The sequence below is a fragment of the Entelurus aequoreus genome, linkage group LG18 (genome assembly GCF_033978785.1).
Source record: "Entelurus aequoreus isolate RoL-2023_Sb linkage group LG18, RoL_Eaeq_v1.1, whole genome shotgun sequence".
NCBI lineage: Eukaryota > Metazoa > Chordata > Actinopteri > Syngnathiformes > Syngnathidae > Entelurus > Entelurus aequoreus.
Window position 1 is genome coordinate 19901451 of NC_084748.1, and position 27391 is coordinate 19928841.

Genomic DNA, 27391 nt, shown 5'->3' on the forward strand with positions numbered 1-27391 from the left:
AAGTTCAAATTAAATATGACATGATCCTCAGAATATAGCACTACAGCTGTCCTCTTATAGGAAGTTTCACCAGGTGGAAGTGATTAGCTATACACGGAAGAAGTGTGAGCAGAGCAGCGAGTGCAGTACCAGCTACAGCCCGATGAGGGGGCTGCTGTGCAAATGTATCACACTCAAACTAACCAGTAAACATGTTTTATGGGCCAAAGTTTAAAAATCACTTAGGCATCTTCAGAATGGATCTGACTATCATTTAAAAAGGTTTCCCTTTAGGGGACCTGTTTTTTTTGTCCCCATACCGTCAGAGGTCCCCTAAAGGTGACTGTGTAAACAGAGCAATGTCCCCATTAAGTAAGCATTGCCAGAACACACACACACACACACACACACAACACACACACACACACACACACACACACACACACACACACACACACACACACACACACACACTCAACAGGATTGTAACGTGTAATGTCTGACAGTCTGTTTAAGACGACAGTTGTTTTGAGAAGCCAAGTGATTGTTAAAGGTTGTTTTCTCAAGATCTGCCTCTCAAAAGCACAACGCTGTAATCACTCACCAAACACAGCGCAATGTGTTTCTCTCGTGTGACCGTCATGCCGGTTTGTCTGCTCACCACTGAAGGTGTGGGAGGCAAAGAATGAGTTGACACAAACGGTGCACACATACTGACGGCTGGATGAAGGTTGTAGAAATAAATGCCAACACTGTTTGACCACTCTCTTCAGACCAGAATTGGTTCAAACGGAAGATTTCCTTCCACATGACATACCTTATATGCCAGTGAAAGCCAACCACTGTGCCGTGGCACATTAGTCTGTGTTAAAGATCATCTGGTGTGCCATTTAATTTGATTCAATATTTTATACAAATAATCTTTGGCAATTCAAGTGTAAATGAATCTTCTCTAGTCATATCTTATCAGATAGGCTGTCTGAGGTAGTCTCTGGCTCTAGTCCTATCTCGTCAGCTGGCTGTCCTATCTAGTCTCCTTCTCTAGTCCTATTTAGTCAGATGGACCACAGTACATCTGACTAGAGCAAGAGACTAGATAGCACACTATCTAGTCTCTTGCTCTAGTCTTATACAGTCAGAGTTTTCTATCAAGTGTCATGCAGCTCTAGTCTCATCTAGCCAGTTAGGCTGTCCTATCTAGTCTCTTGCACTAGTCCTATCTAATCAAACAGGCTGTCCTATCGAGTCTCTTGCACTAGTCCTACCTAGTCAAACAGGCTGTCTTATCGAGTCTCTTGCACTAGTCCTATCTAGTCAAACAGGCTGTCCGATCGAGTCCCTTGCTCTAGTCCTATATAGTCTAACAGGCTGTCATATCTGGTCTCCTTCTCCAGTCTTATCTAGTCAGATAGACTGTCCTATCTAGTGGCCTGTTCTTGTCCTATCTAGTCAGATAGACTGTCCTATCTAGTCTCCAGCTCTAGTCCTATCCAGCTAAATGAACGGTACTATCTAGCCCCTTGCCCTAGTCGAGTCCTTTCTTGTCAAATAGACTGTCTTATCTAGACTTCTGCACTAGTCATATCTAGTCAGATAGGCTGTCCTAACTCGTGGCCTGCTCTAGTCAGATAGTCTGTCCTATCTCGTCTCCAGCTCTAGTCCTATCCAGCTAAATGAACGTACTATCTAGTCCCTTGATCTAGTCTAGTCCTTTCTCGTCAAATTGACTGCCCTAGTCTTATCTAGTCATATAGGCTGTCCTATCTAGTGGCCTGCTCTAGTCCTATCTGGTCAGATGGACTGTCCTATCTAGTCTCTTCCTCTAGTCCAGGGGTCGGCAACCTTTACCACTCAAAGAGCCATTTTGGAATGTTTCACAAATTAAAGAAAACAATGGGAGCCACAAAACAATTTTGAAAATTTAAAATGAAAAACACCACATACAAAGCTTAAATTGCTTTGCGCTATGTTAACCAGGGGTCTCTGACACACGCACCGGCACGCATCTCTATGTGGAAATTTAATGTTAGTGCAGCCCGCGACTTTTAATTGAACGGCGCTTGATAGCGTCTTTCTTGCCTACCCTCTCAATTTTCCGGGAGACTCCCAAATTTCAGGACGTGCTGGCACTGCTTTTAGCGCCCTCTACAGCCTGCCCAAACAGCGTACCTGCTTGGCCACATGATGAATGCAGCTTTTGCTTGCACACGTAAGTGCCAGCAAGGCATACTTGTTCAACAGCCACACAGCTTACACTGACGGTAGTCGTACAAAAACAAATTTAACACTGTTACGTTACAAATATGCGCCACACTTTGAACCCACACCAAAAAATAATGACAAACACATTTCTGGAGAACATCTGCACTGTAACACAACATAAACACAACACAACAAATACCCAGAATCCCATGCAGCCCTAACTCTTCCGCTCAACCTACGCACGGAGGGGGGGGGGGGGGGGGGGGTTGATGTGTGGGGGGGTTTGGTGGTAGCGGGGGTGTATAATGTAGACCGGAAGAGTTAGGGCTCCATGGGATTCTGGGTATTTGTTGTGTTGTGTTACGGTGCGGATGTTCTCCAGAAATGTTTTTGTCATTCTTTTTTGGTGTGGGTTCACAGTGTGGCGCATATTTGTAACGTAACAGTGTTAAAGTTCTTTTTGTACGACTACCGTCAGTGTAAGCTGTGTGGCTGTTGAGCAAGTATGCTTTGCTGTCTCCTACGTGTGCAAGTAAAAGCAACATATAACATGTGGCCGGGCTGGCACGCTGTTTGTAAATGCTATAGAGGACAATTAATGCAGTGCCATTAGGGCACGCCCTTGATTAAGTCATTAGAGTGAAAATAGGATAATATTTGCCCTGGGAGATTTCTAGGAGAGGCAGTTTCCTGGGAAAATCGGGTGGGTCGTTAAGTATACTGGGAAAACCGGGAGGGTCGGCAAGTATGCAGCTGAGCTGCATCAGAGTGGTCAAAGAGCCGCATGCGGCTCCGGAGCCGCGGGTTGCCGACCCCTGCTCTAGTCCTATCTTGTCCGATAGGCTGTCTTATCTAGTCTCCTGCTCTAGTCCTATTTCGTCAGATGGACTGACTTGTCTAGTCTCTTGCCCTAGTCATTTATAGTCAGATATACCTTTCTATCTAGTGACCTGCTATAGTCTTATCTAGTCAGATGGGCTGTTCTATCTAGTCTCTGCTCTAGTTCTACTGTATCTAGTCAGTGGGACGGTCCTACTGTGTTTTGTCCTTTTGCTCTTGTCTAGTCCTAGCTTGTCAGACAAACTGTCTTATCTAGTCTCCTACCCTAGTCCTATCTATACAGATAGGCTGTACTATCTAGTGTTTGGCATGCATTGACAAAGCTTGCTCTAATACAACTTGAACATTCCTGTTATGATCCATTCAGTGCCCTGCAATCATATAATGCTCCTTAAGTCATATAAATTGTATTAAGACGTCAAATATTAAGGACATTTACATTAATTATTGATCATTATTTCCATCTATCCATCTTCTACTGCTTGTCCTTCTCGGGGTCACCAAAACTATAACGCATAATTTTAGATTTATTTTTTTTGCTGTTGTTGTATATTGGCCTGTAGAAAATTATCAGAAAGATTAAGGAAACGCCAACTGATATGTTTTTGTTCATTGTGTTATATTTATTGTTACTCTCAGGGCATTCAATCGATTGCAACTGGACTGTTTGGTTAGTCTTGGAAGACATCTCGCCTCTGATCCGAGTAGGCTTAATCAGATCATGTTCATAGACTGAGATTGGTCAGATCGAGTCAAGCGGCTGGCGCCAAAACCCCAAAGGGTATGCCTGGGCAAGGATGGTTTCGCCTCATCGTAGTGAGAAAAACTGCTTTGTTGCAAAACAAGCAATCCTACTGTCCAAGCTAACTACAGTCGTTGAAGTGTAAATTCCCCTCGATAGCATTGAGGTATTGTGGGGCAGAACGATAGCTGTGGATCGACTACTACAAGTCCTAAATAGCATTCTGGTCACAGAAGGTGACCAGAATGTTTTTAACTCCTGTTATTTGTTGGAGGCTAAATTGCAGTCTTTTAGGAAGGGTTGAAAGGACAGTGTTGTATGTGGGAGACAGGTAGTGTCGCAGACAACCTCCTCTGTTCAGCCATGGTTTTTCAATCTTGACATGGATGGCTTCCCTCATTCCTCTTTTGTACCGTCTGTCCTCCATGTCAGAATCTGTACATTTTTGTTCTCAAAGGAGTGCTGTTTTTCCCTGAGGGTGCAGGTAGACAGCAGAGTCTTGGTCTGAAGAGTTTGCACTATGCTGTCCCATGTGTCAGCTTAGTGGTTGTTTTGTTTCTTCAATATATGAATCAATGCATTTATCACTGCACTGGATAGCATACACCAGATTGTTTTTGTGGGTGTGGGGTGTCCGGTCTTTAGGATGCACTAGTCTCTGTCTCAGGGTGTTGCCTGGTTTGAAGTGTACTGGGACGTTGTTAAAAATTATTCTGAGTTTTTCAGATGGACCTGATACATATGAAATGACAATATTTTTGCGACTGTCACCCTTTTCCCCCTCATCCACTCTTTTCTTGTTATTTCTGGAACTGAATGCACTTTTCACAAACGACCACCTGAGGTAACAGCAGGTTTGAGGGCTTCCCTGAAATGCCTATGCTCTTTCTCTTTGGCCTGTGGGCTAGTAGGAACATTATCAGCTCTGTGTTGTAGGGTTCTGATAGCGCCCAGTTTGTGTTCCAGTGGGTGGTGTGAGTCAATCAGTAGGTATTGATCGGTATGTGTGGGTTTTCGGTAAACCCCAACAAGGAGGCCCCTGTTTTCTCCAATGTGGACATCACAGTCCAAAAAAGGCAACTTACTGTCTTTCCCATCCTCACGTGTGAACTTGATGTTTTTTTCCACTGAGTTAATTTGCTCGGTGAAGGCTTGCACTTCTTGGTTTCTGATTTTCCCCCATGTGTCATCCACATATCTGTACCAATGACTTGGTGCTGTTCCCTTAAAAGAACTCAGAGGTCTCTTTTCTATGTCCTCAATGTAAAGGTTTGATACTATTGGGGATACTGGTGATCACGTGGCACAACCATGTGTTTGTCGGTAAAAAGTTCCAAAGAATTGAAAGTATGTAGTGTTAGGGCAAAAAGTTCCAGCAAAAGGTAAATCTGTTCTGGGTTTAGTGTGGATATATCCTGTAAGGTGTGATCACCTAGTAGACGTTGTCTCACATTCTCTACTGCTTCCTGGGTTGGACTACAGGTGAACAGGGATGTGACATTGAATTAATCTATAGTTTCTTTATGCCCAGTTTCAGATCTCTGATCTTCGCTACAAAGTCAATTGAGTTTTGGACATGAGATTACAATGACCTGGATGAATGAGAATATTCACAGACATTTATTGCTACTAATGATCAAATGTGCATAAACTTTATAGTGCAGTTAACATTTTGAGTTGCACAACAATTCTGTTTTATTTTGTAATTATATTTGGCAAAAGGTGTACATTTATTGAAAACAAAACAGTTATTGGGGCGATAGCAGATAGTGGCAGATACAAATAAAAGCAAGTACAGAAACATTCATATCTTTGCTTTAAGTAGCACGACTTTCCCAACAGGGATCAATAGTCTGATTACCAGGCTGTACAGTATTTGTAAGAAACTTTTAAATATTTGCCTAATAAAACAAAAATAATTATTACTGTGACAAAACAAACTCCCATACATGGATCAATAGTCTCTGATACTAATGACCAGAATAGCTTTACTCACCTGTTGCTATGTTTTTTGGCAAACACAAAAGTCATCAAGATTTATGGCTCTAGCCCTTTTTTATTCTAAACTCACAAAATAATTTTGTGACTTATTTACTTATCGCTTCTTCGTCTTCTTTCTTTCCAAGGGACGGCTACCACTCTCCACTGGTGGCGCCATTGTCGAAAGGAAGGCAGGGTACACCCTGAACTAGTCGTCATCTCGTTGCAGGGGTAGTAACACAGATAGACAAACAATCACACTCACATTCACACACTAGGGCCAATTTAGTGTTGCCAATCAGTCTATCCCTAGGTGCATGAACCCCCGCATTAATTTTCACGTGGCCAATCAGTGTCTGATTCATTAAGACAGCAGCGATCACCCTTTGACAACCAGACAGGCGTTCACTCATACCAAAGAGGAGAAGGAGTCTTTCCTGCCCTTTGTCCTCTTCTGTAAACTCCCCTCAGCAGCTTAATCTGATTGCTTGTCAGGCGGTCTACCTCTAAATATTTGATGTTATCCGCCTCAAGTGAAAATGAGGTTTGATATTTTGAGAGAGGATGAGAAATTGAAAGATGCAGCGAGTGAGAGGCAGCTATACTCAAGGGAAAACTGATTAACGTATTTTTCGGACTATGAGGCGCACTTAAAATCCTTTAATTTTCTCAAAAATCGACAGTGCGCCTAATGTATAGAATAATTCTGGGTGTGCTTAACGACCTTGAAGCAATTTTATTTGGTACTTGGTGTAATGATAAGTGTGACCAGTAGACAAATAACACAAATAGACAGGCAACATTCACACTCACATTCACACACTAGGGCCAATTTAGTGTTGCCAATCAACCTATCCCCAGGTGCATGTCTTTGGAGGTGGCAGGAAGCCGGAGTACGCGGAGGGAACCCACGCAGTCACGGGGAGAACATGCAAACTCCACACAGAAAGATCCCTGTGGTGGGGCGGGGCCTGCGGGCCTGCGGAGGAGCGGGGTGTGTCGGGACCGGCTTCGAGATTAGCGGCAGGTGCGTAGATGACACGGCTGTGAGTGGTTGTCTGATGACCTGCCGCTCTGTAAAAGGCAGCGGTCGGGAAGGAGAAAGGTTGTTGTTGATAGTGGAGGAAATGACACATGGCTGAAAAGCACCAAGTATTGAAAAATAAATCATTGTACGCAAAGATGGACACGGCTGTGAAGTCTATCTTGGGTGGTCCAGAGAACCCGGTAGAGCAAGACCTCTACAATTTGGCGCCCAATCTGGTTGGACCATCGGAGGCGGGGGAAGTCGACGCCCTGACGGCTATCACAGGCGTGCTCGCAGAGGTGACAGCGAGCAGCCGCCAACAGTGCCAGGTCCTGCGGGCGTTGGCGGACCAATTGGGCGAGGCACGGCCAACACCGACGGCCGTCACCATACACCGCATGGGGGAGGAAGAGGACCCCCATGCCTTTTTGGACATTTTTGCGGCCACGGCAAGAGCATGTGCGTGGCCGGAGGAAGAGTGGGGTGTGCGGCTCTTGCCGCTCCTGACGGGGGAAGCGCAGCGGGCGGCGCTCAGCCTGCCGGCGCTCAGCCTGCCGGCGACCTCCAGAATGTGCTTCGCAGATCTGAGGAAGGCGGTGCTGGACCGGACGGGAGGCACCGCTGAAGAGTACCGGCGCCGATTCCGGTCCATGCGTCTGGGGAAGGAGGACCGGCCATTCACATTTGGCCAGCGGCTCAAGGACGCGGCGACGCGCTGGCTGCAGCCGGGAGAAGGAGATGACCGGCTGCTGGACCACATCATCCGGGAGCAGTTCCTGGAGGCGATCCAGACACGGACGGCTAACTGGATCCGGTACCACCGGCCCCGGGACCTCGCAGCAGCGGTGACCCTCGCCGAGGACCACCTGGCCGTTCACCGCGAGGCGCAACCGGCACCCACAACGCACGCACAATGCGCGCAACAGAGACCCGCAACGCGCGGACAAAGCGTGCAACAGAGACCCGCAACGCGCGGACAAAGCGCGCAACAGAGACCCGCAACGCGCAAACAAAGCGCGCAACAGAGACCCGCAACGCGCGGACAAAGCGCGCAACAGAGACCCGCAACGCGCGGACGAAGCGCGCAACAGAGACCCGCAACGCGCGGACAGAGCGCGCGACCGGTGGAGGGGAGAAGAGAGCACATTCCCCAGCATCATGACCATTTTTCTGCTCTTTCTCCGCAGGTCCCGGCAGCTGCCTTCAGAACATCTCCCGCGCAGACGGCCCCTCAAACGCTTGGGCAGGCGTGCTGGAGGCGTGGGCGGCCCGGTCACGCGAGTCAGGAACCTCAGCAGGTGGAGGTGGGGCGCGTGACCCGGGTGGCTGGCCCTTCAGTGCCCTCCCCCGGCCTGGGTGAGACGTACGGTATCAAGGTAACGATACAAGGGAGTACATACCGGGCGATGGTGGATTCGGGCTGCGGGCAGACCATGATCCACCAGAACCTGGTTCGACCCGAGGCTTTGAGGCAGGCAACACGGCTAAAAATCAGGTGTGTTCATGGGGATGTGCACGAGTACCCTATGGTGCCAGTAGAAATTTGGTATGAGGGACAGAAGCATAGGGTAGAGGTAGCTGTAAGTATGCACCTCTCGCACCCCGTTATTTTGGGCATAAATTGGCCGGGGTTTAACCGTTTACTGACACAATGCGTGGGGGTGCATTCACGGACCGTAGGAAAGGGGAATATCCGCGCGGTTCTCAGTGGCGACGCAAGTCCATCCGACACTGCCGAGCGGGAACCGGCGGGGGCTTCGCGGGAGGCCCCCCCGGCCCCCCACTGGCACCCTATGGAGGATTTTCCCCTCGAGCAGTCCCGTGATGAAACTTTGCGTGCGGCCTGGGACTAGGTGGATTACATCGACGGTCAGCTGGTGCGCCCGGGAACAGCGCGGGTATTTCCTCACTTCTCAGTTATTAAAGATAGATTATACCGAGTGAGCCGTGACACTCAAACAGGAGAGGAAATCACCCAGTTGTTGGTGCCGAAACGCCGCCGGGAAATGGTTTTCCAGGCGTCTCACTACAGTCCCATGGCTGGCCACATGGGGTATAATAAAACACTCAATCGGGTCATGGTCCGATTCTATTGGCCGGGCATCCGGGCAGACGTGCGCCGCTGGTGCGCTGCTTGCCCGGACTGTCAGCTGGTGAACCCGGCGGCCACCCCGAAGGCGCCCTTGCGCCCATTGCCGCTCATGGAGGTCCCCTTCGAAAGAATGGCTATGGACCTCATCGGACCATTCCACCCGAGCACACGGGGATATCGCTTTGTGTTAGTCCTGGTGGATTACGCAACGCGCAGTGGCGTGCGGTGACGTTCATGTCAGGTGAGGCACTGACTTTATCACAGTCAGATTTACAAACATATGAACCCTAAACAGTATATTATTCACAATTTGATTGGCAGCAGTTAACGGGTTATGTTTAAAAGCTCATACCAGCATTCTTCCTTGCTTGGCACTCAGCGTCAAGGGTTGGAATTGGGGGTTAAATCACCAAAAATTATTCCCAGGCACGGCGCCGCTGCTGCCCACTGCTCCCCTCACCTCCCAGGGGGTGATCAAGGGGATGAGTCAAATGCAGAGTACAAATTTCACCACACCTAGTGTGTGTGTGACAATCATTGGTACTTTAACCTAACTTTAACTTTACACTTACAAACTGTAGCACACAATAAAGCACATTTAATTAAAAAAACGTTATGGTCTTACCTTTACTTATAAATGCGGGAGCGTTGTGAATGAATGAAATATGAAATCCGCGCTGCATTCTGCAGGTGTACCTAATGTTGTGTCCCTGTTCACGGCTCCTCCGGCACGCCGCGCGAGCATTGTTGTTTTTGCACTTTTTGGCTTCTTGTTAAGTGACTTTTTTTGGGTGGATTCGGTCTTGCACGTGGAGGGTTTGGGTGTGGGCTTTGGTTGGTGTGGCGCTCCCGTTGGGCGATGCATTCTGCGGCGGGAGTGTTAACCGGCACCAGGAGGCGGGGTTATGAGACGAGCCTCACACAGTGTGTCTTGGCAGCAGTTTTATGATCGCTCAGCACTAAAAATACGTTACACACATACAGTTGTTGACAAAATACACTGTACATTATATACCTCAGCTAACTAAACTATGGAAATGTATAATATAATTCATATAGCAATACGGTCTCACTGCACAGCAGGCCAGCAGTTAGCCGAGTCATTGCGCACAATCCATGTTGAGGGCGAGGCACAACGCAGTGACGTGCCTCAACTGGCTGCTGATCACCGCACCGTCTCTTCTCAGTATTTGAACGGCAAATGTGAAAATAAAAATAAAAATAATCTAAAACTGGTGAAGTTAAATGGAAAATAACTTTAGTATAATCACTGGATACATATAACAATTTAATGTTTTTTTTTTTCTTTTTACTTTTTTTTTCTTTCCATGATGGCAGGTGAGGCCGTGCCTCCCCTGCCTCTAGTGACTGCACGTCACTGGAGGATAGCAACGCGCTATCCCGAAGCAGTGCCTCTGCGCTCCATTTCTGCAAAGAGTGTAGCGCAGGCCCTGTTTCAGGTCATCTCCCGAGTTGGAATCCCGAAAGAGATTCTAACTGACCAGGGCACGTCCTTTATGTCACGCACGATAAAGGAACTGTACGGATTATTGGGAATTAAAGCGATCCGCACCAGCGTATACCACCCACAAACAGACGGGCTGGTGGAGCGGCTAAATAAGACGCTGAAAACCATGATCCGTAAGTTTACGCATGAGGACAAACCAAATTGGGATAAATGGCTGGCACCATGCGGGAGATACCTCAGGCCTCCACAGGCTTTGCGCCTTTTGAGTTATTATACGGCAGGAAGCCGTGCGGAGTGTTGGACGTAATTAAGGAAAGCTGGGAGGTGGGTCCAAGCTCCAGCAAAAACGAAATTCAATACGTCATGGACATGCGAGCAAAACTCCACACGGTGGGGCACTTGTCACGCGAGAATTTGCTCCGTGCCCAGGAACGTCAGCAGCGCGCGTACAACAGGGGGACTCAGCTAAGGAAATTTTCACCAGGAGAAAAAGTGCTTGTATTACTCCCAACATCCAGCTCGAAATTACTTGCGCGGTGGCAAGGACCCTTTGTGGTCACACGGCAAGTGGGTGATGTGGACTATGAGGTCCGGCGTTCGGACCGGGGTGGAGCCACCCAAATTTATCATATAAACCTCCTGAAAGCATGGAAGGAGGCAGAGCCTGTTTCCATGGCGACGGTGGTTGAGGAGGGGGAGGAGTTCGGGCCAGAGGTCCCGCGTTCTGGTCTGCCCTTTCCCCTCCTCTGTGACGATCAGCTCAGGTTAGCGCAGAGAGCGGATGTTGCTAAGCTGCAGCGGCGCTTTTCTGATGTGTTCTCCACTCGGCCCGGGCGCACGAACCTCACCCAGCATCATATTGAGACCAGCCCGGGTGTTACGGTGCGGTCTCGGCCCTACAGGCTCCCCGAACACAAACGCAAAGTAGTTCAGGAGGAATTAAAATCCATGCTGGAATTGGGGGTTATAGAAGAATCCCACAGTGCGTGGTGCAGCCCCATCGTTCTGGTAGGGAAGAAGGATGGGTCTGTGCGGCTCTGTGTGGATTACCGCAAGGTGAACGAAATTTCACGTTTTGACGCGTACCCAATGCCTCGGGTCGACGAGCTCCTGGATCGGCTGGGCACTGCTCGTTTTTTCACGACACTGGATTTAACCAAGGGCTACTGGCAGATTCCCTTGTCACCAGAGTCTAAGGAAAAAACGGCCTTTTCCACTCCGGGAAGGTTTGTACCAATTTGTGGCACTTCCGTTTGGCTTGTTCGGTGCACCCGCCACGTTCCAGCGCCTCATGGACCGGGTGCTGCGACCCCACGCTGCATACGCAGCTGCCTACCTGGATGACGTGATCATCCAGAGTAGCGGCTGGGAACAACACGTGCGGCGGGTGGGGGCAGTGCTCGAGTCCCTGAGACAGGCAGGGCTCACCGCCAACCCGGCGAAGTGTGCAGTTGGCCGGAGGGAAGTACAGTATTTGGGGTACCACTTGGGAGGAGGGCAGGTGCGACCACAGGTAGACAAAACGGCGGCAATTGCGGCCTGCCCAATCCCCAAGACAAAAAAAGAGGTGAGGCAGTTTTTGGGTCTGGCGGGTTACTACCGGAGGTTTATCCCTCGGTTTGCGGACCTGACCGGCCCGATAACTGACCTCACCCGAAAGGGTGCTCCAAATCTGGTCCAGTGGACGGAGCAGTGTCAGCAGGCGTTTGAGAGGGTGAAGAAGGCCCTCTGCGAGGAGCCGGTTTTGCACATGCCTGATTTTTCTCTCCCGTTTTGCCTGCAGGCGGACGCGTCGGGCAGAGGACTGGGAGCGGTTTTGTCCCAGCAGGTGGAGGGCGTCGACCGACCCATCCTGTACATCAGCCGGAAACTATCCGAAAGGGAGGCCAGGTATAGCACAGTAGAGAAGGAGTGCCTCGCCATCAGGTGGGCGGTCGGGGCCCTCCCTCTGCTCGGACCACAAACCCCTCCAGTGGCTCCACCGCATGAAAGATGCCAACGCGCGGATCACCCGTTGGTATCTAGCGTTACAACCCTACAATTTTAGAGTGATCCACAGACCGGGTGCACAGATGGCCGTGGCCGACTTCCTTTCCCGTTCCTTCACGGGGGGCGGGGGGGGGGGAGTAGGCGCGGCCGGACGGCGTACCGGCCTGAGTCCCGGCCTGAGTCTGGCGGTGGAGGTATGTGGTGGGGCGTGGCCTGCGGGCCTGCGGAGGAGCGGGGTGTGTCGGGACCGGCTTCGAGATTAGCGGCAGGTGCGTAGATGACACGGCTGTGAGTGGTTGTCTGATGACCTGCCGCTCTGTAAAAGGCAGCGTTCGGGAAGGAGAAAGGTTGTTGTTGATAGTGGAGGAAATGACACATGGCTGAAAAGCACCAAGTATTGAAAAATAAATCATTGTACGCAAAGATGGACACGGCTGTGAAGTCTATCTTGGGTGGTCCAGAGAACCAGGTAGAGCAAGACCTCTACAATCCCGAGCCCGGGCTTGAACTCAGGACCTTCGCATTAGTGTTTTAAATTTAGAAAAAAATCATAATATGAACCCTTTAATGCGCCTTATAATCCGGTGCGCCTTTTGTATGAAAAAAGACCTGAATAGACCCGCTCATTGGCAGTGCGCCTTATAATCTGGTGCGCCCTATGGTCCAGAAAATACGGTATTTGTCGTCTGGCCTTCCATCTTGAAATGTTTCCACTGTTAGGGTGAAGCTGGGATTCAAACTCAGTTTAAGTGTACATTTGGTGTCACAGATGTGAACTTAGCACAGGGGGAGTCACTTCATTCCTATGTCAGGAGCAGGTGACAAAAGCTCAGCCTGTACCGATGTGGACGTGCGATTGGCGTGAGAATTGGAAACTCGCAACTACCATACAGTAGTTGTAAGTTTGTCAAAAATCATCTTTACATCATATTTGAGTATTTTATTATGTTTAGAGTGACACATTTTTGGCTAGAAGGGTTTGCACTCATGCAATGTAGTCCTATATATTTATGCAGATATTATAGCTACACTGCAAGAAGTGAAATATATTAATCGCTGTCTGTCAGACAATTCTGCTTATTTTAAGTCATCCTACTCAAAATACAGGGATGGCACCCATATAACAGTAAGCAGTGGCGGGCCGTGGTTTCCCACCTAAGCCTTCAGTGATGTCCGACTTCAATGATTACCTCTCAAAATACCATCATTTATGTCACCACATGACCATTGCTGGAGAAATACTTTACACGAACACATTCACGCACTACTCGGCATCGTATTACCTCAACAGTGTACAACAAGGGTTATTTAAAGCCGCATCAGCAATTAAAAGATATCTTATGTGGTACTGTCAAAATTAATATTGCAAAAAACATATTAAACGTGAAAAAAAAAATGAAAAAAAAAATTTGAACTCACAATTGAACAAGATGGCGGCGCTTCACGGCGGCAGCTTTTTGCATGCGCTCTTGGAAGTGTAGACCGATTTGGCAAAAATACCCGTCAATTCAGTCAATTTCATGGCTGGCTCACAGCGTGTTCACTCCGTTCACTTACGACCGACTTACGATTCTGGATGTGGAGAGATCGGGCCATTTTGGGCTGAAAGATGCATGTACGGTGGACCTACTCGCTAGCTTGGGAATTCTTCGCGAGCTACATCCAGCAGTGGCCTTTGAAGCAGCAGGGTCCACTACCAGCGGAGACCGTCAACGAAGGAGACGTAAGCGGTGCGCTCTGAAGCAGAAGCGGGGATGTCGGGCGGGGCTAACAACAAAGCTAAATGCGTTGTTGTTAGCGGGGCTGACGAAAAAGCTAAAAGCTAATCCTCAAAGAAGCGCTAATAAGGAGTCTGTTAAGATAGAACTAGCCTGTGCCAGGCTGGATAATCCCTGCACACATAGCAATTCTCTTAGAATAATATACAACTCACATAATGTTTTTTCTGCGTCAGAGGTGGACATGCATTTTACTGAGGTGGCAAACAATCTAAAAATTCCTGTCATATCAATTCCTAGATATGGTCGAAATTATTTAAAGTGCACTACGCATAATAAACGTAACATTATTAATATTGCTACTACGGATACGTTTAACAAAAACTCCTCAAAACAGCCCACTACCTATAATATGGGCTTTTTAAACATAAGATCATTGTCTTCCAAAACATTATTAGTTAATGAAGTCATTAGAGACAACAATCTTGATGTCGTTGGTCTAGCCGAGACCTGGCTCAAACCAGACGATTTTTTTGCGCTGGGTGAGGCGTCTCCTCCTGGCTATACGGGAACGCATATTGCCCGTCCCATTAAAAGGGGTGGGGGTGTTGCACTAATATACAACAAAAACTTTAGCCTTACCTCGGACCTAAATAATAAATATAACTCGTTTGAGGTGCTCACTATGAGGTTTGTCACACCGCTGCCTCTGCACCTGGCTGTCATCTACCGCCCCCCAGGGCCCTATTCGGACTTCATCAATGAATTTTCAGAGTTTGTTGCTGATCTAGTGACGCACGCCGACAATATAATCATAATGGGAGACTTTAACATCCATATGAATACCCCATCGGACCCTCCATGCGTGGCGCTCCAGACTATAATTGATAGCTGTGGTCTTACACAAATAATAAATGAACCCACGCATCGCAACGGAAATACGATAGATCTAGTGCTTGTCAGGGGTGTCACCACCTCCAAAGTTACGATACTCCCGTACACTAAAGTAATGTCCGATCATTACCTTATAAAATTCGAAGTTCTGACTCATTGTCAACAAACTAATAATAATAATAATAACTACTATAGCAGCCGCAACATTAATGCTGCCACAACGACGACTCTTACTGACCTACTGCCTTCGGTAATGGCACCATTCCCAAATTATGTGGGCTCTATTGATAACCTCACTAACAACTTTAACGAAGCCCTGCGCGACACCATTGATAGTGTAGCACCGCTAAAGCTAAAATGGGCCCCTAAAAGGCGTACCCCATGGTTTACAGAAGAAACTAAAGCCCAGAAATTATCATGTAGAAAGCTGGAACGCAAATGGCGTGCGACTAAACTTGAGGTTTTCCATCAAGCATGGAGTGATAGTTTAATAACTTATAAACGCATGCTTACCTCAGCTAAAGCTAAATATTACTCAAATCTCATCCACCTCAACAAAAATGATCCCAAATTTCTGTTTAGTACAGTAGCATCGCTAACCCAACAAGGGACTCCTCCCAGTAGCTCCACCCACTCAGCAGATGACTTTATGAATTTCTTTAATAAGAAAATTGAAGTCATTAGAAAAGAGATTAAAGACAATGCATCTCAGCTACAACTGGGTTCTATTAACACAGATATGACTGTATATACGACGGACACTGCCCTCCAAAATAGTTTCTCTCTCTTTGATGAAATAACATTGGAGGAATTGTTAAAATGTGTAAATGGGACAAAACAAACAACATGTTTACTTGACCCAATTCCTGGGAAACTTATCAAGGAGCTTTTTGTATTATTAGGTCCATCAGTGTTAAATATTATAAACTTATCACTTTCCTCTGGCACTGTTCCCCTAGCATTCAAAAAAGCGGTTATTCATCCTCTACTCAAAAGACCTAACCTCGATCCTGACCTCATGGTAAACTACCGGCCGGTGTCCCACCTTCCGTTTAACAATCTCTGTGAACCTTTTCAATCCGGTTTCAGGGCAAATCACTCTACGGCAGGGGTGGGCAATTAATTTTCACCGGGGGCCGCATAAGCAACCCGAGCACTGCTGGAGGGCCACACGACAATATTTCAATTAAATTTTGCTCAATATTATTTTTGATATACCGTAAGATAAATAATAACGATGATAATAATAATAATAATTAATAATAATAATTTAATTTAACCTAACTTAACTTTATACAAAAGCAGATTGCTTTTGATGGTCACTTTGTCCTGCATTATCCAACATTTTTCCCCATCAGATTTGGACAACCATCTGTTGTTAAAAATAGTTTTTAATCATATTTATTTTATATTGTTTTTTATATTGGTTTTATATGTCATTGTTTTTTCTTTTTATTCAGTCATTGGTGGAGCTAAGGATAATATTTGAATATTGTTTGTAATATTGTTGTGCAGCACTTTGGAAACATTTTGTTGTTTAAATGTGCTATATAAATAAAGTGGATTGGATTGTCACACCTGCCAGCTTGTCCCAACACGCATTTACCTCTGTGAACAAGTCATTACCTGTGGTTGTCTCTTTAATTGACTGCATCAGAGCTCTCATCCAAAGTTAGCGAAAAACAGTCGATGTCTCTGGGCATTATCAGCGCAACAAAGTCCAATAAGCACTCCTTAATAAACTCTCCGTCAGAAAACGCCTTACTTTTTCTGGCGCTTTTGTGAGAAATGACGAAACTTGTCCTGACGGCTGCATCTCTGGGGGTGTGAAATATGGCACAAAGTCCTTGTTGGCTTTGCAGTTTTACCATCAACGCATCAGCCTCCCTTGCGCGCGCTTCATCAGACACATTCCGGTATTTTCCCTCGTGTTTCTTCGTGTAGTGGCGATTAAAATGATATTTAAACACAGCAACCTGTGTACCACACATTAAGCACACGGCTTTACCATTAATTTATGTAAAGAAATACTTGGCAGTCCACGTCTTGTTGGAAACACGCCATTCCTCATCAACTTTTCTTTTTTTAGCGTCTCATCACTTGTCTCTATGTACCTTCACTCACAGGTTCCCTCCGGACATACGGCATAAATAACACATTTCAAAATAAAAGCAGCACAGTTGTATTGCGCGCACGACATAGATGTTTTTTAAACTTTATTTTGTAATTTGTAATTGCGCCGTTCAATTCACTCACAATCGCACACACGCATACGTCCACACGGAAGTAATACAAATAACGCTTTTCAAAACAAAAGCAGCACCGTTGTATTGCACACTCGACATAGATACTTTTTTAAATTTATTTTGTAATTTATGATTGGCCTCACGCGGGCCGGACAGGGATGCGCAAAGGGCCGGATGCGGCCCGCGGGCCGTACAATGCCCAGGTCTGCTCTACGGAGACAGCCCTCGCAAAAATGACTAATGATCTATTGCTAACGATGGATTCTGATGCGTCATCTATGTTGCTGCTTCTTGATCTTAGCGCCGCTTTCGATACTGTTGATCATAATATTTTATTAGAGCGTATCAAAACGCGTATTGGGATGTCAGACTTAGCCTTGTCTTGGTTTAACTCTTATCTTACTGACAGGATGCAGTGTGTCTCCCATAACAATGTGACCTCGGACTATGTTAAGGTAACATGCGGAGTTCCCCAGGGTTCGGTTCTTGGCCCTGCACTCTTTAGTATTTACATGCTGCCGCTAGGTGACATCATACGCAAATACGGTGTTAGCTTTCACTGTTATGCTGATGACACTCAACTCTACATGCCCTTAAAGCTGACCAACACGCCGGATTGTAGTCAGCTGGAGGCGTGTCTTAATGAAATTAAACAATGGATGTCCGCTAACTTTTTGCAACTCAACGCTAAGAAAACGGAAATGCTGATTATCGGTCCTGCTCAACACCGACATCTATTTAATAATACCACCTTAACATTTGACAACCAAACAATTAAACAAGGCGACTCGGTAAAGAATCTGGGTATTATCTTCGACCCAACTCTCTCGTTTGAGTCACACATTAAGAGTGTTACTAAAACGGCCTTCTTTCATCTCCGTAATATCGCTAAAATTCGTTCCATTTTGTCCACCAACGATGCTGAGATCATTATCCATGCGTTCGTTACATCTCGTCTCGATTACTGTAACGTTTTATTTTCGGGCCTCCCTATGTCAAGCATTAAAAGATGGTACAAAATGCGGCTGCTAGACTTTTGACAAAAACAAGAAAGTTTGATCATATTATGCCTATACTGGCTCACTTGCACTGGCTTCCTGTGCACCTAAGATGCGACTTTAAGGTTTTACTACTTACGTATAAAATACTACACGGTCAAGCTCCTGCCTATCTTGCCGATTGTATTGTACCATATGTCCCGGCAAGAAATCTGCGTTCAAAGAACTCCGGCTTATTAGTGATTCCCAGAGCCCAAAAAAAGTCTGCGGGCTATAGAGCGTTTTCTATTCGGGCTCCAATACTATGGAATGCCCTCCCGGTAAAAGTTAGAGATGCTACCTCAGTAGAAGCATTTAAGTCTCATCTTAAAACTCATTTGTATACTGTAGCCCAGGGGTCACCCACCTTTTTGAAACCAAGGGCTACTTCTTGGGTACTGATTAATGCAAAGGGCTACCAGTTAGATACACACTTAAATAAATTGCCAGAAGTAGCCAATTTGCTCAATTTACCTTTAACTCTGTTATTATTAATAATTAATTATATGTATCTTTGTGGAAACACTGATCATCTTAATGATTTCTCACAATAAATATATATAGAAACAGATAAATATCAATATGCAACACTTTATTTTTATATTTTCTCTAAGTGCACATTTTTCAAATTGAACATTTTCAAATGATCACTTCTAAGACAGTCTTATGAAATCACAATATCCCATTTTAACTAGCTAGCCACTAACATTTTTTAACAAATCATGAATTACTTTGCACCATGTTTGTACAAATAATAACTCATGTAAAATACAAAAGTAAACTCTCAAATGTTTAAATCATGTCACACTTTGAACTGGACACCAAATCTGTTATCTGTTTCTTTGTCAGTTAGTGGGAAGCCTGGCATTGCATGCTGTTAACTAGTGTGTTGTACTCTGGTGTGTAACTTGACACTGCAACTCTGAGTGAGTCTTGCAGATGTGCATCAGTGAGGCGTGTTCTGTGTTTGTTCTTGATGAAGTTCATGTCAGAAAAGGCTGATTCACAAAGATAAGATTTTTCCTCATTGTTTGCGGAACCTTCTTAATCTTTTGGACATATTTTCACAGCAATCTGGCCTTAAGCTTAATTATGATAAATGTAAAATGTTAAGGATCGGAAATCTAAAGGGAACGTCCTTTCGAATGAAATGCAAAGTGCCTGTTTTGTGGACAGATGGACCAGTTAACATACTTGGTGTTGTTGTCCCAGAAAATCTGGAAGATCTAGGCTCAGTAAATTATGATAATCGACTAAGAAAGCTGGACAAAATTATGCAATTATGGAAAGGGAAATCCCTAACCTTGTATGGTAAAATGTCTATTGCCAACTCGTTAATTATTCCTCAATTTATTTATTTGTTTTTGTCATTACCAGCTCCATCACAAAACTTTTTTAAGATTTATGAGCGGAGGGTCTTTTCGATTTTGTCCAGAAAAGATTAAAAGAAAGGTTTTGTACAAAGAGTATGAATATGGGGGCCTGAAACTTCTCAACCTTGAAGCTATGTGTCTGTCTTTAAAAGCATCAATTGTTCCAAAGATGTATTTAAACATTGAGTGGTACACAAATGTCCTGTTGGACAAAAAACATGTACTGTATCAAAATAAATTGTATCCTTTTTTACAAGTGATCCCCTCCCAGAGAGTCTGCTGGGAAACATGGTGGGGTTCATAAAGGAAACAATCCACTCATAGTGGTGTTTTCAATTTTATGTGCCAGAAAAAAGAGACGATATTTCGCAGCAGTTAATATGGATGAACTCTAATATTGTAATAGATGGAAAGCCTTTCTTTTGGAAAAATATGTTTGAAATAGGAATCATTTTTGTCAATGAAATTATCAATGAGAATGGTAAAATTATGAAGTATGATGAATTTAGAGCTATGTATGGTGATGCTTGCTCAAGCTTTTCATTTTATCAACTAACTGGAGTAATTGGGAAAAGATGGAAACAAATAATTAATTATGGAACTACTAAATTATTAGTTTGTAAACCTCTAATAAGAAATTCTAGTTGGCAAAAAGGAACTAAAATAAATAGAAAAATATATAATTTTTATTTAATAAAGAAATCTTTGAAGGCTGCCTCATACAACACAAATGGAAATTGGGAGGACTTTTTTGACTGCCCGTTGCCATGGGATGCCATATTCAAACTAATCTATAAAACCACTATCGATGTGCAAAATCGTTATTTTCAAATTAAAATTATTCATTACTTCTTACCCACAGGGAAAATGTTAAAATTATGGAATATGACAGAGTCAGATGATTGCCGATTTTGTTGTCAGGAGCCTGAATCCACCCTACATTTGTTTTGGTATTGTCATATTGTGTCTTTGTTTTGGGTGGAAGTTGAAAAAATGTGTTTAAGGATTGGTTTGTTTATGAAGCTTAATGTGGTTTCTGTTATTTTAGGAGAGTTCATTGACAATCATGATTTAGTCAATTTAATTATAGTACTCTGTAAAATGTTTATTTTTAAGGCCAAAAACAGATATTCACTTAGTATTACTTTCTTTAAAACATTTATTCAGTATTTTCTAACTTTAGAATGTTACATGGTTGAAAACGATAATGATGCCAAAACACATTAAAAAAAAGATGAGAAGTCCTCAAAGGCTTATTTTGAAAGTATAAATATGTTTATAGATTATATGATATCTGTTGTTGTGTTCCCTAATTTGAGTGACCTGGACATAATCTGGACTGTACATAAATGCTTATTTTGAAAATGTAATTTTGTTTTTAAATTATATGCAATCTGTTGTGTTCCCTAATTTTTTTCTGTGTACATGAATGAAGGTGTGTGTTGCTGAGTCCGACTTGGACATTATCTGGACTGGGCCTGGTTTAAAAAACCCTTTAAACAAATCTAATTTCATTGACAACCTGGTCTGTTGAAGATAAGGCCCTTTTTTTTAAAAATAAAATAAAATAAGATAAATAAATAAAAAACATTTTCTTGGATAAAAAAGAAAGTAAAACAATATAAAAATAATTACATAAAAAATAGTAATTAATGAAAATGTTAGTGGACCAGCAGCCTATACAATCATGTGTGCTTCAGGGACTGTGTCCCTTGCAGATGTGTTGTCTATGTTGTGGGCACCAGAATATTGGTAGCAGAAAGAAATAACCCCTTTTGTGGGTGTGGATGAGTGTGCATGGGGGAGGTTGTTTGGGTTGATGCACTGATTGAAAGTGTATCTTGTGTTTTTTCTATGTAGATTTAATTTAAAAAAAAAAAAAATTAATATTTTTTATTTATTTTTATTTTTATTTTTATTTTTTTTTAGAACAGGCCCGCGGGCGACTCATCTGGTCCTTACGGGCGACCTGGTGCCCGCGGGCACCGCGTTGGTGACCCCTGCACTAAAGGGTCTCTCTACCTTACACTATGAAGTGAGGGGAAACTGAGTGAATAATGACAGGTTATATGATTATTCATTTAAACCCATATTCGGGCCACTTTATAATGAATATGTCATGTATTTGTAAAAAAAAAATAACTAAAAAATAAAAAAAATACAATTATTATTATTTTTATTTTTTTTAACACCAAATTATTTAGGGGGGGGGGGCTTAAGAACATTTAAGGGGGGCTTGAGCCCCCCTAAAATAGGCCTAACAACGCCAATGTGGCCCTCAATGAAAACCAGTTCGTCATCCCTGGTGTGGAGTAAAGCTGCTCCAACATAAAGTCTTTGTCGGCAGTACTCCTTATTGAGCGCTAGAGGTCGCCATATCTTTACTAGTCTCTTCTCGTCTTCTCTGCTAGAGAGATGTGTAAGTCGCAATTGGTGCACTTTTGTACCTATACTTAACCCTTTGAGTGCGTAATTTATTGAGTAGTGCGCAAAAATGCAATACATTGTAGGTACCCGGATAATACACTCAACACTCCCCAAAACGTACGTGTGATTGTGATTGATTGATTTTTATTAGAAAACAATATGTTTAAAAAGTGTTAAAATATTTCAAGTGCAAAAAGAGAAAATAGATTTAATGGCTCAGTTCCATTCACAATTAGCAGTTGATGAGAGTTGCATTCAAAATGTGTAACTGTTACAATTGTCCAAAACATATCTGTAACTATTTAATCAGGCATCTGTGCTAGAACGATTGCTCATAAATTGATTAATTACATTTACAAGACTGGAGAGGAGCTGTTGGTTCAGTTGCTTCATTCTGGATCACATGTGTCAAACTCAAGGCCCGGGGGCCAGATGTGACCCACCACTTAATTTTATTTGGCCCTCGGAAGCCTGGAAATAATATGTATCAATAAAGTACTGTAACCTTTCTTACTAAATGTATTATTTCTTTCTATTTTGGGAGAAAAAAAATGCAGTCCATGTAATCGCAAATTATGTTAACTTAAATATTGTCTAATTATGCAAAAATATATTATCAAACATTCAAACCATTTTTTAAATACAAATTGATACTATTAATAAGGATTTCAAAGCAAGTTATTTGTCAAATTGTGCAATGTAAAAGTAGCAATAGATTTCATGGTAAAATTGTGAAATTGACTGTGCTTTTTACAGCATGTTTCTCTCAATGAAAAAAACAGTACCTTTTTTACTGTAATAAACTCTGGTGCAGTTTTGGCATTTACCGAAAAATCTACAGTCGTTGATTTGCTGTAAAAAAACAAAAAACAAACTGGCAGCTCAGGTGCAAAAATTTTACTGTAAAATTGCAGGTATTTTTATTTATAGTAAAAAAACAAATGTAAATTTCACAGTAAAATGTTGGCAACTGAGCTGCCTTTTTTTTTTTTTTTACCATAAAAACATCAGTACTGTTATTCCATTTCCAGTAATATACACTACATTTTGAGGTGAAATTATTGCAACTTGCCATATTTTTTTTACATTTTAGTTAAAAAAAAAAAAAGTACTAATAAAATAATAATAAAACAGTGGTGTAATACTAGTATTCACTGTTAGAAGCGGCCCTCTGAGGCCGAACATAACTGCGATGTAACCCTCAGGGAAAACGACTTTGACACCCCTGTTATGGATGAAGCTGCCATCATTGCAACATCGTGTCCGCCCATCTTCCTAAAAATCTCTCCTTTCCTAGGGCTATAACATGATAAGTATGATCAATATTATCATGATAATATTGATATTTTTCAGTTCTCTTCTGTTTATGTTTTGGAGGGGGTTTTTTGACATTTTTTTTGCCGAAACAATCGAAAAGAGGAAGATTGTTTTTTTTTAATGTATCCTATTTTTAAATTGTTTGATATTGTTGTATTTATATTAAACATAATTGTTCGCAACCAAGTTACTTAATTAAAAGGTAATAATTGTATTTTTTAAATACACAGTATGGAGTTTATTTTGTGTATTTATTACCAAAGCTTATTTTGACACTGAATTTATGTAACTTATGTTCTTTATATCAAATTGTGTCAACAATTTCAGTGTCGCACGTTTGCCAAGTCAGGAACCCGCGGCTCTGGAGCCGCATGTGGCTCTTCTGCCTCTTTGTTGTGGCTCCCTAAGATTTTTTTTTTAACCCCAGAGGGAGAAAATGTTGCATTTGTAAAAAGAGTTCTATAATAGTATATACACAGTAGAGACCAAACGTTTGGACACACCTTCTCATTCAATGAGTTTTTTTTTATTTTCATGACTATTTACATTGTAGATTGTCACTAAAGGCACCAAAACTATGAAAGAACACGTGGAGTTATGTACTTAACAAAAAAAGGTGAAATAACTGAAAACATGTTGTATATTCTAGTTTTTTCAAAATAGCCACCCTTTGCTCTATATACTTTTTTGCACACTCTTGGCATTCTCTCGATGAGCTACCATATCAGGAAGTCACCTGAAATGGTTTTCACTTCACAGGTGTGCTTGAAGCTCATCGAGAGAATGCTGTCAACTATTGGTGGTGACGAACCCCAAGATGCAGAGATGGCAGGCTTGGTGCAGGAAAACATGATCTAATGTCCAAAAAAATTCAAGAAAAACCCAAACCAGGAACCAGGAACAGGCACACTGGAAACAGGGAACAGGAACCAGCAAACAGGAAACGAGGAACAAGAAGACAGCAAGCTGCAAACAGCTACAGGATACAGCAAACAGTCCACAGGTAGTAGCTTACAGCTACAGCGACAATACTCCAGCACTGACTGGAGGGCAAGGCAGGTATAAATAGCAGGTATAAATGGCCAGGTGCCAATCAGCCGCAGCTGAGTAGAAACAGCGCTCGGTGAGACAAACAGGAAACTGAACCAAAATAAGAGCGCTGACAGGAAATAAAACAGAGGAAAAACTAAAACATAACCAAACTGTCAGGGACAAACCTGACAGTAGCCCCCCTTCCGATAACGGGTACCAGACGTTCTAGAAAAAACAATGTCCAAAGTCATGGCAGGGTAAAGGGAGGACAAGGCGGTGGGCCGCTAGGCCAAGTGTCCCCGCAACCAGCAGGGAAGAGTCAGATGGCGACGGAGAGTTGAACGCCGCCGGAATTGGCGAGGCGGTCGCTCATGGAAAGGCCACATTCGTGGCTGACGAGAGGGCCGCATGCCGGCGCCTAATGGCCGCCCATGCGTCAGGCCAGCTGGAGGTCGCGAAGGCGACGATGCTGGAGACGCCGGCGAAGCCGTGTGACAGCCCGCCGGAGACGAGGAAGCTGGCGACGCAGTGGGACGGCCCGCCCGAGACGAGGAAGCTGGCGACGCAGTGGGACGGCCCGCCACAGACGAGGAAGACGGTGACGCAGTGGGACAGCCCGCCAGAGACGAGGAAGACGAGGTCGCCGGCATGGGCGGAGTCAGAAGACCAGGCGGCTCGTCTGCCGGCGTGGGCGGAGTCAGAAGACCGGCGGCTTGTCTGCCGGCCCACCGGAGAGGATGCCGCCGTCTGCCGGCCCACCGGAGAGGATGCCGCCGTCTGCCGGCCCACCGAAGAGGATGTCGCCGTCTGCCGGCCCACCGAAGAGGATGTCGCCGTCTGTTGCAGATCCACTGGGGTGAGAAGTAGCTGTGCCTCCTCAGCTGCACAGCTACTCATAGCCCCCCCCCCCTCAGGGGACGGATCCAAGACGTTCCCAGATAGGCCCACAGACGACAGGGATGGGTGGGAGAGGGCTTGAAATGAGGCCGAACTTTTCCTCAATTTAGCCATCAGCGCCAAAATCCTGTCAAGCCTCTCCGCCATCGAAATCTCTGCGGGGTTCGTATTTGGCTGGAGCATTCTGTCAAGTATTGGTGGTGACGAACCCCAAGATGCAGAGATGGCAGGCTTGGTGCAGGAAAACATGATTTAATGTCCAAAATTCAAGAAAAACACAAACCAGGAACCAGGAACAGGCAAACAGGAAACAGGGAACAGGAACCAGCAAACAGGAACACTTTGTCTTAAATAAAAGTCAATGGAACAATTGTTCTTATTTTAAAAGTAGAATTATGTATACTTTTGTCTTAAATTAAAGTCTCTAAACTTTTAGCTCTAATACTAATGAAACAATTTAAACATAATGTGTATGTGTTAGTCAATTCAATAATAATAATAATAATAATATATTTTACTTGTAAGGTGCCTTTCTCAGCACTCAAGGACACCGTACTAAAACAAAACAATAAAATCAATTGGATAAAAACAACAACAAAGATAGATACAATTTACAGTGAAATAAGCAGTCAGGAATATGTGTTTTGAGTCTTCATTTAAAGAGGGAAATTGAGTCTATATTGCAAAGGTCGGGTGGTAATGAGTTCCAAAGATGAGGGGCTGAGCGGCTGAAGGCTCGGGCACCCATGGTGGACAGTTTAAATAAGGGGGCAGTGAAATGGACGGATGAAGAGGATCTTAGGGAACGTGAAGGCGTGGCAACATGGAGCAGGTCAGAGAGATATGACGGGAAAAGGTTATGGATAGCTTTGAAAGTGAGGATAATTATTTTAAATTGGATACAGTGTTTGATGGGCCAGTGGATTTGTTGCAGAACAGGGCTTCTTACTAAAAGAGTGCGGGTACTAGACTGGCCTGCCTGTAGTCCAGACCTGTCTCTTATTGAAAATGTGTGACGAATATGAAGCGTAAAATCCGAACAACTTAAGCTGTACATCAAGCAAGAATGGGAAAGAATTCCACCTGAAAAGCTTCAAAAATTGGTCTCCTCAGTTCCCAAACGTTTACTGAGTGTTGTTAAAAGGAAAGACCACGTAACACTGTGGTAAAAATGCCCCTGTGCCAACTTTTTTGCAATGTGTTGCTGCCATTAAATTCTAAGTTAATAATAATAATAATAATAATAATAATATCAGTTTCTCAGTTCGAAACATTAAGTATCTTGTCTTTGCAGTCTATTCAATTGTATTTAAGTTAAAAATGATTTACAAATCATTGTATTCTGTTTTTATTTACGAATTACACAACATGCCAACTTCAGTAGTTTTTGGTTTTGTACATGCACAAATACAGTACATACATCCAACACGCACATTCACTGTATAAACATACATTTACACATCATCATCATCGGCAGTCACTTGTAGTCGAGTATGACTGTCCTCAGAATGGATGGATTCCCATTCGGGAGGACGCCTGCGTGTGACGTCTTTTAGCGTGGGGAGACTGATGCGCCTGCAGCCACCACACGGTCCTTGGCAGAGAGGGGCCTTGATCCAGTGGCATGGATCCATGACGACTGGAGACCACTCTCTGTTGCAGCCTTCATCCGCCTTCAGTGCCGTTGTGACATGCAGTGTCATCCTCCGCCACTTCCACCGTTGAGGTCTTTGAAATGCTATTTAACCCATAGCTGGGACCCTGACAGGTACTACCACCCCGGGTCAGAGTGGACATTTACACATACTGTACATACACAAGCACATAACCATACATACACTCATGCATACAATCAGGGTTCATCAAACATATAATAACGTTGTTCCCGCAGGGCAAACTGGGTAAAACACAGCACACTGATAAAGCTTCACCTATTTTTACTATAACAATCTACAAGGTAACATAGTTTGCTTCTCTTTCTTCCCATCCATGTATCTGTTTTCTTTTGTAATTCAAGTTTTCATTACATATATGTATTGTTGCATTTGAAACAATTGTATTGTTGATAATTGAGGTAATTATTATTATTCATTAGCAATAGTGTTATTTCTATTGGTATTTGTATTAAGTT